This window comes from Notamacropus eugenii, chromosome 6, assembly GCF_028372415.1.
Source record: "Notamacropus eugenii isolate mMacEug1 chromosome 6, mMacEug1.pri_v2, whole genome shotgun sequence".
Lineage (NCBI taxonomy): Eukaryota > Metazoa > Chordata > Mammalia > Diprotodontia > Macropodidae > Notamacropus > Notamacropus eugenii.
The window spans coordinates 20706855-20722127 of NC_092877.1; the positions used below are offsets into that span (position 1 = coordinate 20706855).

General features: G+C 39.7%; 1 protein-coding gene across 1 annotated transcript in view; it reads left to right on the forward strand.

Moving 5' to 3' along the window:
* The first annotated feature begins 13432 nt into the window (after positions 1-13432).
* The window catches only part of MPPED2 (metallophosphoesterase domain containing 2), a 206411-nt gene continuing 204570 nt past the window's right edge, over positions 13433-15273 (forward strand). Inside the window, exon 1 of the mRNA XM_072619262.1 lies at positions 13433-14770. The gene's annotated coding sequence lies outside the window, so the exon portion shown is untranslated. The remainder of the gene's footprint in view (positions 14771-15273) is intronic.

Below are 15273 nucleotides of genomic sequence, written 5' to 3' on the forward strand. Positions count from 1 at the left end.
TATGAGTGATTTTAATTTGTAATTATCACTGATTAGTAATTCAGAGAATTTTTCCCTGTTTGATAGTGGTTACGTTTCACTTTCTCTGAGAATTGTTTGTTCATACCTTTTGGTCATATTTTGTTAGGAAATGACCCTGCGATATTAACTTTCTAAGTGTACATGTTTGATTCCAGCATATCTTGTCTCCATATGCATGTAATGTGGTAGAAATATTTGGAGAAACTGAATAAAGAAAAATGTCTCAATGTCTTCATATTTTTTCATCATGTAGAAATCTCAAATATAAGATTTTTGCTGTTGTTTCCTTGTCTTCGCCTAACCATTGTCACTAGGCACCAGGAATGTTCTTCAAACTTCTTAAGATTTTCCAAGATCCAAAATGTCATTGATATGGGTGTTTTCCCAGGTTGATTCATATTTTAATCCTTCTCTTAACTTGCTGCACCATTTCGTGAGCTGTTTCGTCCCATCACCATCCGCCCCCACCTCCCCACCCCCAAATTGCCACTTAGTGACCAAGTTTTCTGGTGATGAGCCTATATGAATTTGGTAAGCCTACTCTTTGTAGCTTGGTAAGATTTTGCTTTCTACTTGCAAAATTTTTGAAAAGTCAGCAGCATGTTCGAAAAGACAATATTAGAGAACATTTAGAGCTTAACCCAGTGCTAGTGATGGCAGACCATTATCCTTTAATTTGGGGTTATGTCAGCTATCCAACTTATGACTGACTAATCAGTTTGGTCAAGCAAACCACCAGCTTTTATCTAGATACTTATATTTCCCCCATTTCTCCATAATCTGAAGGTTTGATTGAATTGACCATGTCAACTGGCTGTTTTAGATTCATATTTAGCTTCATATTCCTTGGATACAGTTGATGAAGGTCTACATTGTGAGAAACGTGGATCTTCAAAGATTTTTGATAACCTACTTTTGGAGGTTCCAAGTGACCTGAAAATCGCTTGAGGCCAGCCCAGACCAGATTAAAATATAACTGGGAAATGTTTAACAAAATAAATAAAAATGCGGTACAACATAAATAAAGCCAATTTGTCATTTTCTAAGTTAATATATGTCTGGCAAATATCCCATTCCTTTTGATTTTGACAGAAGTGGAAAGGACCAAATCCTGTGTATATGAGTCTAGATAGTAAATACCCAATTATTACACATTACCTTAAACACATATGCACACAGAATACACTACCATCTTCTGAGAGGTGAAATTCTTTGCCACAAAAACCATTTCGATAACATATCAACACTGTTAAGAGACAAGACATATTTATTATTTGTAGTTCTTTTTTATTCAAATGTACTTATGCTACATAAATTTAATTATATAGAATTTTTAAAAAATACATTATCTGTTTTCATTAATTCTAGCTGTGTGACCATGGGCAAATCACAAAAAGCCATAACCAAGGTGGGATTGATGAGAGTTTCTTCCCAGGGCAACTAAATTTAAAGAATAGGCATTGTCATCAGGTTAGCTCCTGATTGCCCTGTTCCCACTTGGATAGTAGCCAGGTATGCCCCTATCACACTCCCCAGCACACAGGGGCTGGTCTTGGTATCTGCCCCACCAGTGGTTGATGAAGATTCATTTGGCGCTACTTGCTCTGAGCAGCAAAATGGTTACCTCTACCTGACATCTTTCTTGACCTTGGTCAATAAGCAGATTGGACTGATGAGCTCTAAGATCCCTTACAGCTCTGAAACATTCTCCAGTTTAAAAAATTCCAAACACATGTACAAAACTCAGAATGCTTTGCTTTTAGCAAAGAAGCTTTTAATACTTTATTAAGCTTTAAAACACGTCTGCAAAATAGATGTTATTACAAGAGAAAAACTGAGGCAAAGAATGGCCATTTGGCTTGTCTCCTCTGACAATGGGCCGTTAGTACAGCACTTCCAGGAACAGGCCTGTGAGTATTAATTCCTAGGGCCATGCTGGAACTATTAAATCACAGAGAAATATCAAGAAGAGATAAGTTACTTGAATCAATGATTGCTGGAACTAAACAGGCTGGAAGTTCAGGGGAGCCCTTAGGGCCTGCTCCTTATTCTGAAAATCAAAAACAAAAAGGAGGCAGAGTATATCAGATTAGAGGCCTAGCTACATATTAGCTTATGACTTTAATCTTAACTTGCATTGTAGAATTTAGTTATGTATGTTTAAGTATAGAGTCTTGAAAAGAAAAAAATAAAACAAACCTTGGGGCATCTGCACACATTTAGACAAAAAAAAAAAAAGCAAAAATGCAAATTTAAATCAACTCCATCAGCTAGTCATCACAACAGGTCCTGGGAGGATAGGAGGAGAAATTTTAACTTAAAAGGTTTTTAATACTCTTTCCCTCCCTTTCCCACCAAAGTAAAAGTAGATCAGTATCAAACTGTGGACAAATTTAGAAATAATCCAATTTTATTCACAAAAACTACTATTTTGAAGAAAAGACTTTTCTCTGAAACTGTTTTAGAGAAAATTTGGGGTGAATAGGACCAAACTAGATGGAGAATAAGTGTGGATGAGGTCAACCTTTTCTAGAGAACCAACAACCACCCCTTCCCAATCACTCCAACCAGATTAGTCAGTCAATATAAGATAGCATGATATTACATCACGTAAATTCTAGAAACTGTCATTAAATTGTAACTCTTTTGTTCTGTTTGCCAGTCTGTTTTTGCTTTTGAACCATGTATTTGTAGCACAGAAAACTAAATAAAACAAATCAGTCAATAATAAATTGATAAGCATTTATTAAGCACCTACTATGTGCCAGGCACTGTTGATTTTTTTTTCTCGTTCTTGCTCAAAATCAAAACCCATTCCCTTTCTTCTCCTTGACTCCCTTCCTCTTCTCTTCCATGGATGACAGCCTTTAGAGATCCCTCTCTTCTGTGACAGACATCTCAAACAGACATCTCAATGTGACCACCGGGGTGTGTTATGGAGATAGTTTGCCTCTGTCTCTTTTCATGTCTATCACAGCAGCTGTGGCATATCTCAATCTGAAAAAAGAACCAGCATCAATCCAGATTACCATGCAGCCCAAATATTGTTATAATAAGACTGGAGAGCATATTCAATTTGTAGGCATTTCAGAACTAAATAACAAATTTAATAAGAATATTGACTGTTAGGTTTGAAGGGCCAGATTGAATTCTTCAAAACTGCAGCTGAATTGTGCCCCAGAGGAAAAGGTCCAGCCCAACAAATGGCAGAGAGAGAGATAGAGAGAGAGTGAGAGAGAGAGAGAGAGAGAGAGAGAGAGAGAGAGAGAGAGAGAGAGAGAGAGGTAGACAGAGATAGACAGAATCAGAGACAGTCAGAGAAGCCGGGTAGGGGGACTGCAGAGACAAAGAAAAAACTTTTTACCACCTTATTCTTGACCCTTTAACATGAACAAAGTAGTTCCGAAAGTTCCAAGAAATCACTGCCATTAGAAATGTGACAAACTCAGAAAAACTTTCTAGTTCTTTTGCTTCCATCACCTTTTCCTCTTCTATATCAACCATGCTACACTCCCTAATGCTAAGCTCCTTGAGGGCAGGAACTGCTTTATCTTTGTTCTCATATTAGCAGTACTAGACACAGGGTAGGCGTTTAATAAACATTTTTCCAAATGAATTTTTTTTAATCCTTAATATATTTGAAAATAGTTGTTCTTTAGATCCTTATGTCTAATATCAAAGAATATCACATGGTGTGGGGCAGGGGGGCACGGAGGAAGAGAAAATGGATTTTATAGTTGATAGGTCGCTTGGTAGAGTGAATAGAGAGTGGACCAAGTAGTCAGGAACCTGGATTCAGGCTCCATCTCTCATCAGTGACTGGCTATGTGACTCTGGGTAGTGTTGGCTTACAAAGAAGGTGGTGACCTGCATTGGAGGGAGTTGCTCATATCTAGAAGTTCCCTATAGTCCATATTCCCTAGATGAGATTGTTTCCGAGGGTCTGTGTAATCAGATTTATTTCCTTAATAATACTAAGGCATTTTCATTTATATAATATATGTAATATTAAAATATACAATATTTCATTTATATAATATACAGTACAAATATTAATAGGTATAACCTTCTCTTTTGGGGGGAGGGAGGTCCTAATAATTGTAAAGGGATTCTGAGACCAAAAAGTTTGAGGATTCCTTTTGACCTGGACCCCTTCAGCCTTCACTGGGTAAAGTTTCATCCAGCAAAATAAAAATCAGGAAATTGTTGGGCTATCTTCACGTGGGTTTCTTTCAGCGCTGTCCACGGTCTTTATTATTTGTTTACTTTTTACTGCTCGTTAAGAACTCATCATGGGTGAGAGGAGCAGTCATACCTCAATCCTTTGCTCTCTGGCCCCAAGTTTTCTTTATGGGTCTGATTATGTTATAATATTTCCAAGCCCTTCTCATCTTAACCTCCGTGTTAAGTCCCGCTGAACTCAATAGCATACATAACTCTCCATCTACCATCCGCATTCCCTTTGCATTAGGTGTAACGTTGGCATGAAATTCTGAGCCCCGGCTCCAATTTTTCCAGCTGTCTCTGTCTCCCTGTGATCTTTTGGTACAAATTTTCGAGCGTGTCTTTTGAAAGGCAGTCTTCCCCCCCGCTCCGTGTTTGTGCTTCGGCGTTCTGCCAACCTGAGACGTGGATTATTGTGCCCAGAATCACAGACTTTTCCCCCTGAAGTCATTTCAGTGTGTGTGGTGTGGCACACAGAGACGCCGGGGAGGCAGGACGTCATTCCTGCTTTGTGTACAGTTGAGATGGGTTTTGATTTCACTCTGACTCTAGAACAAAGCAACCGCCGGATTTTCCTCCAACTCAGCCGGTACGGAGTGTCTTTTAATGACTCCATGAATTGCTAACATTAAAATGACTGGAGCAGTACCCCGTCCTCCCCACCCCCTTCTCCATCTCGAGTTTTCTCCCTTTGTGGTACCTCCTGTGTGCATACCTTGGAGTACACACACTAATTTTATTCCCAGTTTTGCTCCCCGCACACTTAAACTTGTGTCAAATTTTTCTTTTTGACATGCTTTTTAGGTTGGTGGGTTATGTGTCTTTAAGTCCCGTGCCAACACCAAACCATGGCATTCTCTAAACATGTGCCAATTCCAGTGTCTGAATAATTTGGCGGAGACGTGATATCATTGTCTACTCAGAGATAAATGGAGGGCAAGTCTGGGGGTGGGGAGAGTGGGGTGGATTTTGAAGTGATCTTTTCAAGGGGAAAAAAACCCACCAATTAGAAGAGAGTGACCTCATGTATTTTCTTAATTTTTCCATGTACTGTATGCTTTCTAACCCTCCCCCTTTGCTCAACATTACTCAGATAGTGCTAGTATTTCTGTTTCATTATTTTTCAAGCACTATTTGATGACACTGATTTAACAGTTTCTCACAGTTCACTGCTTCAGTTTTCATCAAATTATATTTCTAGTTATACTAGACACTTTCGTCATCAATTTCCATATGCCTCAAAGACATGCAGGAACCAGTTTGCCAACAGTGCACTCAGATACTAGATAATAGCTTCAGTCAGGCTGGATCCTTTTAAAATAGCCCTTTCAGAAATGGAAAGCTTAGAACCCACTGTACCATTTTCTTGACTCCCCCAAACTGGCTCATCTCTGTTTCAGTTGCTTATTCTGTCTGCCTTTGTGATGAAAGCAAAGGATTTCTGCTGAATATTTATTCTGATGTGCAGGTTTGGTGCTAAAATGCATACTGGCTAAGGAAGGACCCTACCATCACTTTGTCTCCGTATCCCAGCTGCTAGGAAAAGCAACAGATGTCCAGTTAGCCCAAGAGTGGCTACGTTCCAAAGAACTCCCAAGTATCCCTTTCAAGTTCCATAAGTCTCTCTGCTGTCACTTCTATCATGTCTTTGACCTCCTCTCATCACCAAGGATGGCTGTAGATTTTATCCCATGGTGTTTTCCAGAAAACCCAGAAGTGTGAAAAGCAAAATCACATTCACAATATTTTAGGTTCACTCTTGATGGCCATATTCATGGTAATGATCACCACCAACCAAATAAACTTTTAGCTTCACCATTTTGCTAATTTAATTCAGTAGCACAGAGGAAGACCAGCAAAGAGTGCTGGGTGTAGGGTGGGGAAGTTCCAGGTTCAAATCCTGCCTTTGAGATTTAACTGTGAGACCTTGGGCAGGACTTTTAACTTCTCTGCGCCTCATGTTCATATGATGGTTGACTGAGAGTTCCAAAAGACCTTAAAGGCCATCTGGTTCCCCACCCCAACCCTACTTACAATCTTCATTTCACAGATAACGAAGCCCTGGGATGGTCATGGTCACATTGGCAGTGAGAGGCAAAGCAAAAAAAAAAAAAAAAAAGACGACTTTTATTTAGTTACTAATGGATTCACAGGTTATGACTGGTCCTGGTAAAATTGCTGGTAGCTACCCATACTGAAGAAATGAGGGATCCAAGCTGTGTTCTTATGAGCCAGTAGTATCATTACCAAGAATGAACAACATTTAGCAAAACACATTTGGCCTCTGTCATTTAGAATATTGCTCATGTGTGGAACAGACTAACAAGCTAAACCTGCAGTGAACTGTGAATTCAGTGCCAGAATGGCACATACATCGCACACCACATAGTCCCTGTGCCTGTACACACACAAATACATGTGTGCATATATACATGAGTGCATACAAATACATAAGAATATACAAGTGCATAAATTACACATTGTCTGGTTATTCTTGCTTAAGCATGTACACACAAAATGCATGTGTACACATGTATATGCCTATGGGTATAGGTACAATCACATGTGTGGGCATGCATGTGCACACACGTTACACATCTATGTGCTTGCTTATATATTCATGTGAACAAATATAAATATGTGTATTCACATGAGCAGTTTTCTTAATGCACTTTGGCACTGAATCTTTTGCGGAATATTCAATTAAAGTAATCTTGTTGGTTATGATGTAGGCACAGTATTTTAAAACGGAATGTGGAGCACAGAACTCCTTTTAATGACAGTCCTTTCTATGGAATAAGAAGAGGTGAAGAGATTTTGCAGCGACATTGAGATGATTTTACCCTTACTGCAGGATTGTCAGTCCAGTAAATCTTCCTTATATTTGATGTATATAATAAAGTGTCTTTTCTTCTCACCCTCAGTAATACAAGTGGCTTCTCCTCACATGTAAATTTTACCCATTCTTTTAGAGAGTGACTGTAGGCGGAGCAAAAGGAAGCAGTAATGGGCATTGCAAAAATGCACAAATACACTGTTAAAGCTCCAAAATGTGCTTTCCATTGTCTAAAAATAAAATTAATCCTAACCTTATTATATTACATGTAGGATGTCTGCTTTTATAAAGCAGGATGAAAGTGGCTGTAACAGGTAAGTGCAATGGAACAAAGGACCCGTCTCTTAGTTCTGGGTTCATCAAGGGTTGGATTGCCTTTATTTCTGCCTGGGTGAGGGGACAAAAGTGGAGCAGAGCTGGGAACATGTTGCAGTTAATGTTTATGCTTCTTGCTTTGTCCTCTACTTAACATTTCATCTCCCACCTCCATACCTTTGCATGTCCTCCAGGTCTGAGGAGCACTTCTTACTCCTTCCATATCTTTTAACTCTTAACTCCTTTTTAGAGTCAGTCAACCCAAGTGCTACTTCTTTCAAGGAACTTAGAAATTTCCCTTGGTTGCTAGCGGCCCTCACTGAAATTGCTTTTCATTTATTTTGGCTACAGTCTGCTTTTATTAATCTATGAATATATTGTATCCTCTGGTGGGATAAAGCAAGCTTCTTGAGGATAGGGAGTATCTTAATGTATTCTTATTCCTGATGCCTCCCACAGTATCTAGAGCATAGTAGGGGCTTAGGAAACCATTGCTAATTGACATTATTTCTATGACTTTGAAAAACATTATCAGGTAAAAATAAATTAGCTGTTTGCATAGGCTACTAGAGTTTAGAGAACAGAAGAGGAATTAGTGATGTGGGCAGAAGAGTTAGATGACAACACATTTTTCAACTTCATCCCCACACAGTAGTGAATGAACAAATCTATTAATAAAATAGATCGAGTACTGTATTTATATTGCATAAAGTTAATAATTATATCTGTACGCCACATGTCTAAAGAAGTCTAAACTTGTTGCTGGGAATGGGAGTCGATAAAGATAAGGGTGAAGGTGAGGCATTAGAGTATGTTGTGGTGGAGAAGTGCCCAAACTTGGAGATCTTTGTCCTGTTTCCTGTTTATAGGTCTTGCTTTCCATCTCTGTAAAGAAAAGGCAGTGAGAACAGATGATGTCTGAAGTCTCTTCCTCATTGAGATGGTCTTATGTTACCTGTTTGAACAGGGTGGGTTTAGATGATATGGTCAACTACCCCTTGGATTGTTCTTGGAAGGCTGAATAGCCTCACCAATATCTTAAGAGCTGTTTGAATGACAGAGAGCAGATGGCTTGGAGGTAAGATTGGAATGACCAGATGGAGAAAAGATTGAAGAGGTTTGCCAGAGAGGAGTGAACAGGTGAATATGCTCCCTAGTCCTTTCCATCTGCAAACCCCGCTCCCCCTTCCCCGCCAGCTCTGACAGAATAGAAATGCATATAGACCTTCTTTTATAAGTGATTTATTGAAGTAGTAAACTGGTAAAAAGCATGTTAATAAAATTAACAAATGGGTTTTTAAATTTTATTCACATAGCCTCTCAGTGTTCTAAGCAGATTCCTGCTTCTGACACACGATGGCTGGGTAGCCTTGGGCCAGTCCCCTAAACTCTCTGTGTCCTAGGAAACTCTCAAAGGCAGAGGTTCATCATTTTTTTTTCATGAATCACCCGGTGACAGTCTGGTAAAGCCTATGGATTCCATTTCAGAATGCTGCTTTTAAATGCATTAAATAACACACTTGGAATGCCAATGGATACCAATTCTGTTGGAATAGAGTTATCAGCATATTTAAAAACAGAACAGAACAAGTTCACTGATCCCTGGTGAAGCTTTCTTGCCTAAGAGTATAAACTGCAGAAAAGGTGTTGATAGAGCTTTGAATACGAAAGAAAACCATCCTATCAAAGCATTAGTATGTTTTCCGTTTTCCGATAGAACAGAAACTTCTTGAGGGCAGAATAGGGTTATCTATGTATCCCCAGTAACTAAATACTATCTAGCATGTAGTAGACATTTGATCGATTTGTGTGAGTAAATAAATGAGCTTATTAAAACTAGGAAAACAAAACACTTTTCCCCTGCATTTTTGTTTCCCAAACAAGGTTATTTTGTGTATGTTTTAAAGAAACAATGGCAAAATTACCCCAAGCCATGGCTACATTCTCCTACGTAAGCCAAATTTGGGCATATACCCAATATGGCAGGAGGCTATCCAGGAAGAGAGCCTAGGAAGATCTAGGAAGGCCCAATAAGAATTCATTGATACCAGTAAAAAGAGGTGGCACAGTGGGTAGAGTGCCAGGCCTAAAGTCAAGGAGATTCATCTTCCTGAGTTTGAATCTGGTCTCAGATACTTACCAGCTGTGTGACCCTGGAAAAGTCACTTAACCCTGTTTGCCTCAGTTTCCTCATCTGTAAAGTGAGTGGGAGAAAGAAATGGCAAGCTACTCTGGTATCTTCACCAAGAAAACCCCAAATGGGTCTGAAACTACTGAACAGCAAAAGCAAAGGCCCACTTTAAGCTAAAATTTTGGTCTATTAAGAATATATGTACATATTAATAATATAAAACATATTGTATATTTGTGTTAGGTACATGTGCATATGTATATATTTGTGGATGTGTATGCTGTTCAAACTTTAAGGTACCATGTCACCATGTTTTCATTATTACTTCTAAAAAAATCATCCTCATCTCCAGCAATGATTTTAGTTCCCTTTAGACAGCTGATACGTAACATTACATACAGCGGACACTGGAAAAATACTTATTGATCGAAGCATATTACATATTGGCTCAATGAGCATCATAAGAGTGCTAAGTATATGACCTTGTCACCGTTTTGCAAAAGGGTATTTTTTTCAAACACATATACAGTATTTCTCTTTTTAGTAAGCATTCTGCCTGGATCAATTCAATCCTACAGCTTCTGATGAGACGATGCTTTTGAAATACAATTTCAACCTTTTCTTTGTGTGCATATCTTTGAGTTTTCACCCAGTAGCTCTGGATGTGGTATGATTGCCCTAACAAATTAGCCAGAATTGACTTCCCATCCCACATTAGCTGACTAAGTACAAGAGAGCAGAATATTTTCTTTTTATTTGAGGAACTTCAAGGATTCCTTAAAGAACTGAAGTAACCATACAAGTTACTTTGATGTGTATTTATTGGCAAGGTTATTCTTGTAAACTTCAAATAGCATGTCTGTCTCCCCCCCCCCCCCTTTGCATACTGCCAAAGATATTACACGTCATAAAAAATACTTCTGGTAGTCAGATTTGTTTTTTAAAGGTGGATGCCTCTAAGGGAAAGAGACCCAAATCTTCCATTTCCTAAAACTGTGTGAAAAGTTGCTTTTTAGTTTGCCCACTGAGTCTCTGTGATGTGCACGATGCTATATTTGCCAAGACATTGGGTAAAAATTCTGAAATCATATATTTTGAGAAAGAGAAGGCGTGTGTATTTGTCCAGTATCCTGTGATGATAGCTTTAAGTTAAACCTTTAAAAAATACTTTTTTCAAGCAAGTGGAGCACAAATGATTTATTTTCTTTTATAGTTTATTTCATTAGATACTTCATTCATCCATCTGTTCAATTCATATTTGCTAGCACTTACTTATGTTTGCATCACTGAGCTAGGTGAACACCATGAGGCATACAGAAAAAATGGGAACCATTAATTCCTTCCCTTGATGACCTGGAGTGAGAAGAAAGGAAGGAAGGAAGGAAGGAAGGAAGGAAGGAAGGAAGGAAGGAAGGAAGGAAAGAAATAAGGAAAGAAATAAGGAAAGAAAGTAAGAAATAAAGAAAAGAGGAAGGGAGGAAGAAATGATAGAAAGGGAGCAAGAAAGCAAAAGGAAGAAGGAAGAAAAGAAAAAAGATAGGAAAGAAGAGAAAGAAAACAGTTTATTAAATATTAAATTGAAAATGAGGGAAAGAACATTGTAGACTAATCCTTGTTTTGATGCATTATGTCTGTGGATTCTATTTCCATCTGATTTTAGAAGCCTCCATTTTGGAGATTAACCATTATTCTAGGTATTTAGAAAAATGTAGATTAGTTATAGAACAAGGAGAAAACAGGGAGGCTGCCTTCTCCCTGTGCAGTGATTTCAGTGACAATGTCAATCAGTAAGAGCAGAAGATGGGACTTAGTTTGAATAGATCCCTGGATTAGCACAATATTGTTATTGGGGTGCAGTTACTGAAAACCAAAGGCCAAGGAGCCTTCAATATATTTCTTAAGATTCAACCCCCAAGTTCCCCATTCAACTCTCTATTGTTTTCTCTACTGAATGTATTTGCCAAGGATGTTTTAAAAGCCACTAAATTAGTGTACCAAGAGTTACTTTCTGTGACTTCAATCAAACTCCTGAATGAAAATTTCAACCAGGTGCCTTATAAGGATGCAATTTTGGTGGTTTTTTCATTGAGACAACAATCATTCTGGAATTTGACTTTAAAAAAAAAATCCTTCTTGGTATTATTTTATAAACAATAAAAAAAATTGCATTATACAAAAATTTGTTAGCAAGCATAGTTGTAGAACCTATTTTTAAAAATTCAATCCAAGCAGTTGGAACACAGTACAGTGAAGTTCTCCCCTTTAAAACTAATATCGAGGGAAATAATTTATATATTTTCTATGAGGCCTTCACTGTATAGTTATAGTTGTAGATGCTATATCTAAGCCCATTGTAACACAAAGCCATGCTACAAAGACCTTCTGCCCCTCATTCACTGTTCGGTTCATTCACCTAATTTTCTCCATATTCTGGTTGCTATTGGTTTGGGTTTTTTTTTTCTTAAGTAGCCGGTGCAAAATCAAAATTCATCATCTAAATGAAATGGTTAATATCTCTTCTTTCTGATACTAATAGTAGTTGTAACGGAAGAGCAAAAAATGAAGTAAGTCTTACTTCTTTTTCCACCATGAACATGCACTAAGTAAGACATGTTGCTAAATTTCCACGTGCCTTAATTTTTCCCAAATAGAAAAATCAAATTATGAATAATTCACCAGCTAATTAAGATTTCATTCACTTGATTTTTACTAAGCCTTAAAAAATCTTTGTATAAAATGAGTTAATAAACAGAAAGTATTGGCATCATTATACTCGCTCTCTGGGCAATAATATACACACATATATAATAAATACACACAGGCATATACATACATGTATACACTCATATGTATATTTATACACACATGTATACACACAATACACATGTACATATATTTCTATATATGTATTTTTTTCAGCTGGAGCTATATGCACAAGTTGGTTGGACTGTTTTGAGTGACAGTGAAAAAGTCTGACTCATGACAATTTTTTTAACTGACTCCTTTTCTGGGTAATGAAAGAAGTCAAACAAAATACTTAAGCTAGTTTGTTCCTTTAGTAGGCTTTTAGGGATATACCATACACTACACACACATGCAAACACACACACACATACAAACATACCGTGAGCTGGGCAGAAGCATTACTTCTAAAACATGAATACAGTACAGAAATCATTTATTACTAGATTATGAAAACCAAAAAGGTACATACCTAGTGCTGTCTTGTGTCCCGTTCTGTTGGTTCTTGGAGTTTATACAAGCCAGGAAAAATCAGTGCACTTTCAATTCCAACTAAATTTGACAGCGCTGAAACTTGGACTCTCATCTAATTGTAAACCACCCAATACCCCTTCAAAAAACCCTAAACAAACATAATTTCTGGCTCTCCCAGCCACGTAATGGTTATTTTCCCTTTCACGTCAGTGCAAAGGATGGAGATTGTGACAATTTTCCCTTAGTTCTAATGCTGGGAATTTCCTCTTTATAGTAATTTTTGCAGGTGAAGCCTGATGTTTTTTCCTGGTCATCACGCCACCCCCAAAGTGAACCTGAAAACAAATTCATCTTACAGCTGAAGGCCACAGACCCAGGGTTGACAAGGCTCCTTTTTATTTTCCGGGGCAATAATTTCAGCTGGATGTCTGGTCAGTTGTCATATAGTGTACTTAGCACACTTCTTTCACATACACATACATTGGATTTCTCTCTGGAGAACGTCTAGATCTTTGAGTCTGACTTCTGGAAAGGAATTAGAAGGCCTGGTTGTCATCCAAATCCTCAGTTCTGACAATGGCATCACATCACAGGGCCAACTCATCTTTCACAGACAGCACTGATCAACCAAGTTTCCAAAGAATGTTTTCTCTCTTTTCCTCTGCTGTCTAGGTTTTCATTAGTTTTTTTTTGGGGGGGGGGAAGGGGCTTTTATATTATTTGCATGCAAATCTGAAAGTCTCTTCCTTTTAAAAAATGTAGCCAAGAAAACTTCTAAGTTGCTTTTTTCCTCCCATAAGGAATTATGAATGAAGGAGAAAATAGTCTCCAAAATGCAAAAGTGGGAATAATTAGATTCTTAGCCTCTCCCCTTTCTAATTGTGATCTTGAGTTAATTTCTGCAGCTGGAAAAAAAATATATATGTATATATCAGTTTTCCCTCTCTTGCCTCATTTTCTTCGTGAAGGAAAATCATACACACATCAAGACCATAGGATCACAGAAAAGAGGGCTGTGTGTATGTTGAAAAGGGGCTGAAAAAGGGAAGACGCCCTTCCATAAGGTAAGAATTCATAGCAGCAGATCGGGAAAGAAACTGCAGCCCATTTCATTTATCCGAGTATTTCTTAAGCCCCTGAGCAGCCCCAGCAGAAGCCTCGGTGGACTGAGAAGGTGCCAAGGGGCCTGACAGCTACAGCAGGTCCATGGCTGGGTGTTTTCTTTGCAGAAAATACCCATGGGGTGGAGAAGGGCGAATCCTTCTTATTTCCCCAGCTTTCTAATTTCCCGCCTTGGTTATTTTTTATTAGAATAACAAAGATGATGATGAAGAATTTGCTGCTCAGCTGCCTCCTGCCTCCTTTGACCTGAGACACCAGAGAGCAGATCTGCTCCTTGCCTTTCTCTCCTTTTCAGCCCTTTCCCCCTCCCTTTCTCTTCCCCCAGGTTCCCCTCGGAGGGGAGGAGAGCCGCACTTTGGCCGAGGAAAGCCTTGGCCCCCTTCTCCTAGTGGGGGGAAGTGAAGTGGGAGTCTGCAGGAGAAGCTGGCGGGGCGTGTGTGTGTCTGGGTGTCTGGGTGTGCGCGCACACACACACTCACACACACTCACACACACACACACACACACAGCTCCTTGGCCGCCCTGTTTCCTGGTGCTCTGCTCTCTTGACCCCAGTGGCAGTCCCTGTCACTGCACTGCTCTGCTCCCTCCTCCAGCTCGCCTCTCGCTCTCCTTCTCCCTCTCTCCCTCTCCCTCTCTCCCTAGCTCTCTTTCTCCTCAGATCGAGGCTGCTCTCATTCCCTCTCTCCCTCTCTCCCTCTCATTCCCAACCCTGCCAGCCGGTGGGACCTCCAGGGTCGAAGGTTCTGCCCTGCCTCCACCAACCTCCACCTCCCCAGCGCCTCTCTCCTCTCCCTGTCTCCTTCTCTCCCTCTCTCTAACCAGCTCTTTCCAAGTCCCCTATGGATCGGCTCCTTTCAGAGCACTGAAGGCATCTCCAAGACCCACATCCCAGCCAGAGAAAGGTAATCTACCCCGTTGGGGGGGTGGTGGTGGGAGGGAGCGGGGAAGGAGGAGAAGGGAGGGGGTGGTGGTGGTGGTGGAATCAGATGGAAAGGAAGGGGAAAAAAATAACACACACACAAAGCCGCGGGTTAGAGGTGCCTTGTCATGTACAAGTAGAAGAGGATGGGGCTGGATCTGAGGCAGCAGGCAGCGTCTGCTCCTAGCTGCTCTTTAAAATAATAACAATAAGGCGACTTTAGTGCAATTTGTATGACTCGGAATAAGCGTTTCAAGAGGTTTTGTTTTCCAGGAGTGGAACAGAATTATTTTTAGGAGCTGTCTTCTTCCCCACTAAGCATTTTCTCGCTCCCTTCCCTGCGCCCCCCGCCCCCAACCCCGACCTCTCCAGGGTGTCTTTCTCCTAGCGGGGGGTGGAGGAAGAAAGGGGGTTGGTGGGGAAGAGGGGGGCTAGGGAGCCCTGCAAGGGAAGTGATTTGGTGGCGGCGAGAGGCAGAGGAGATGG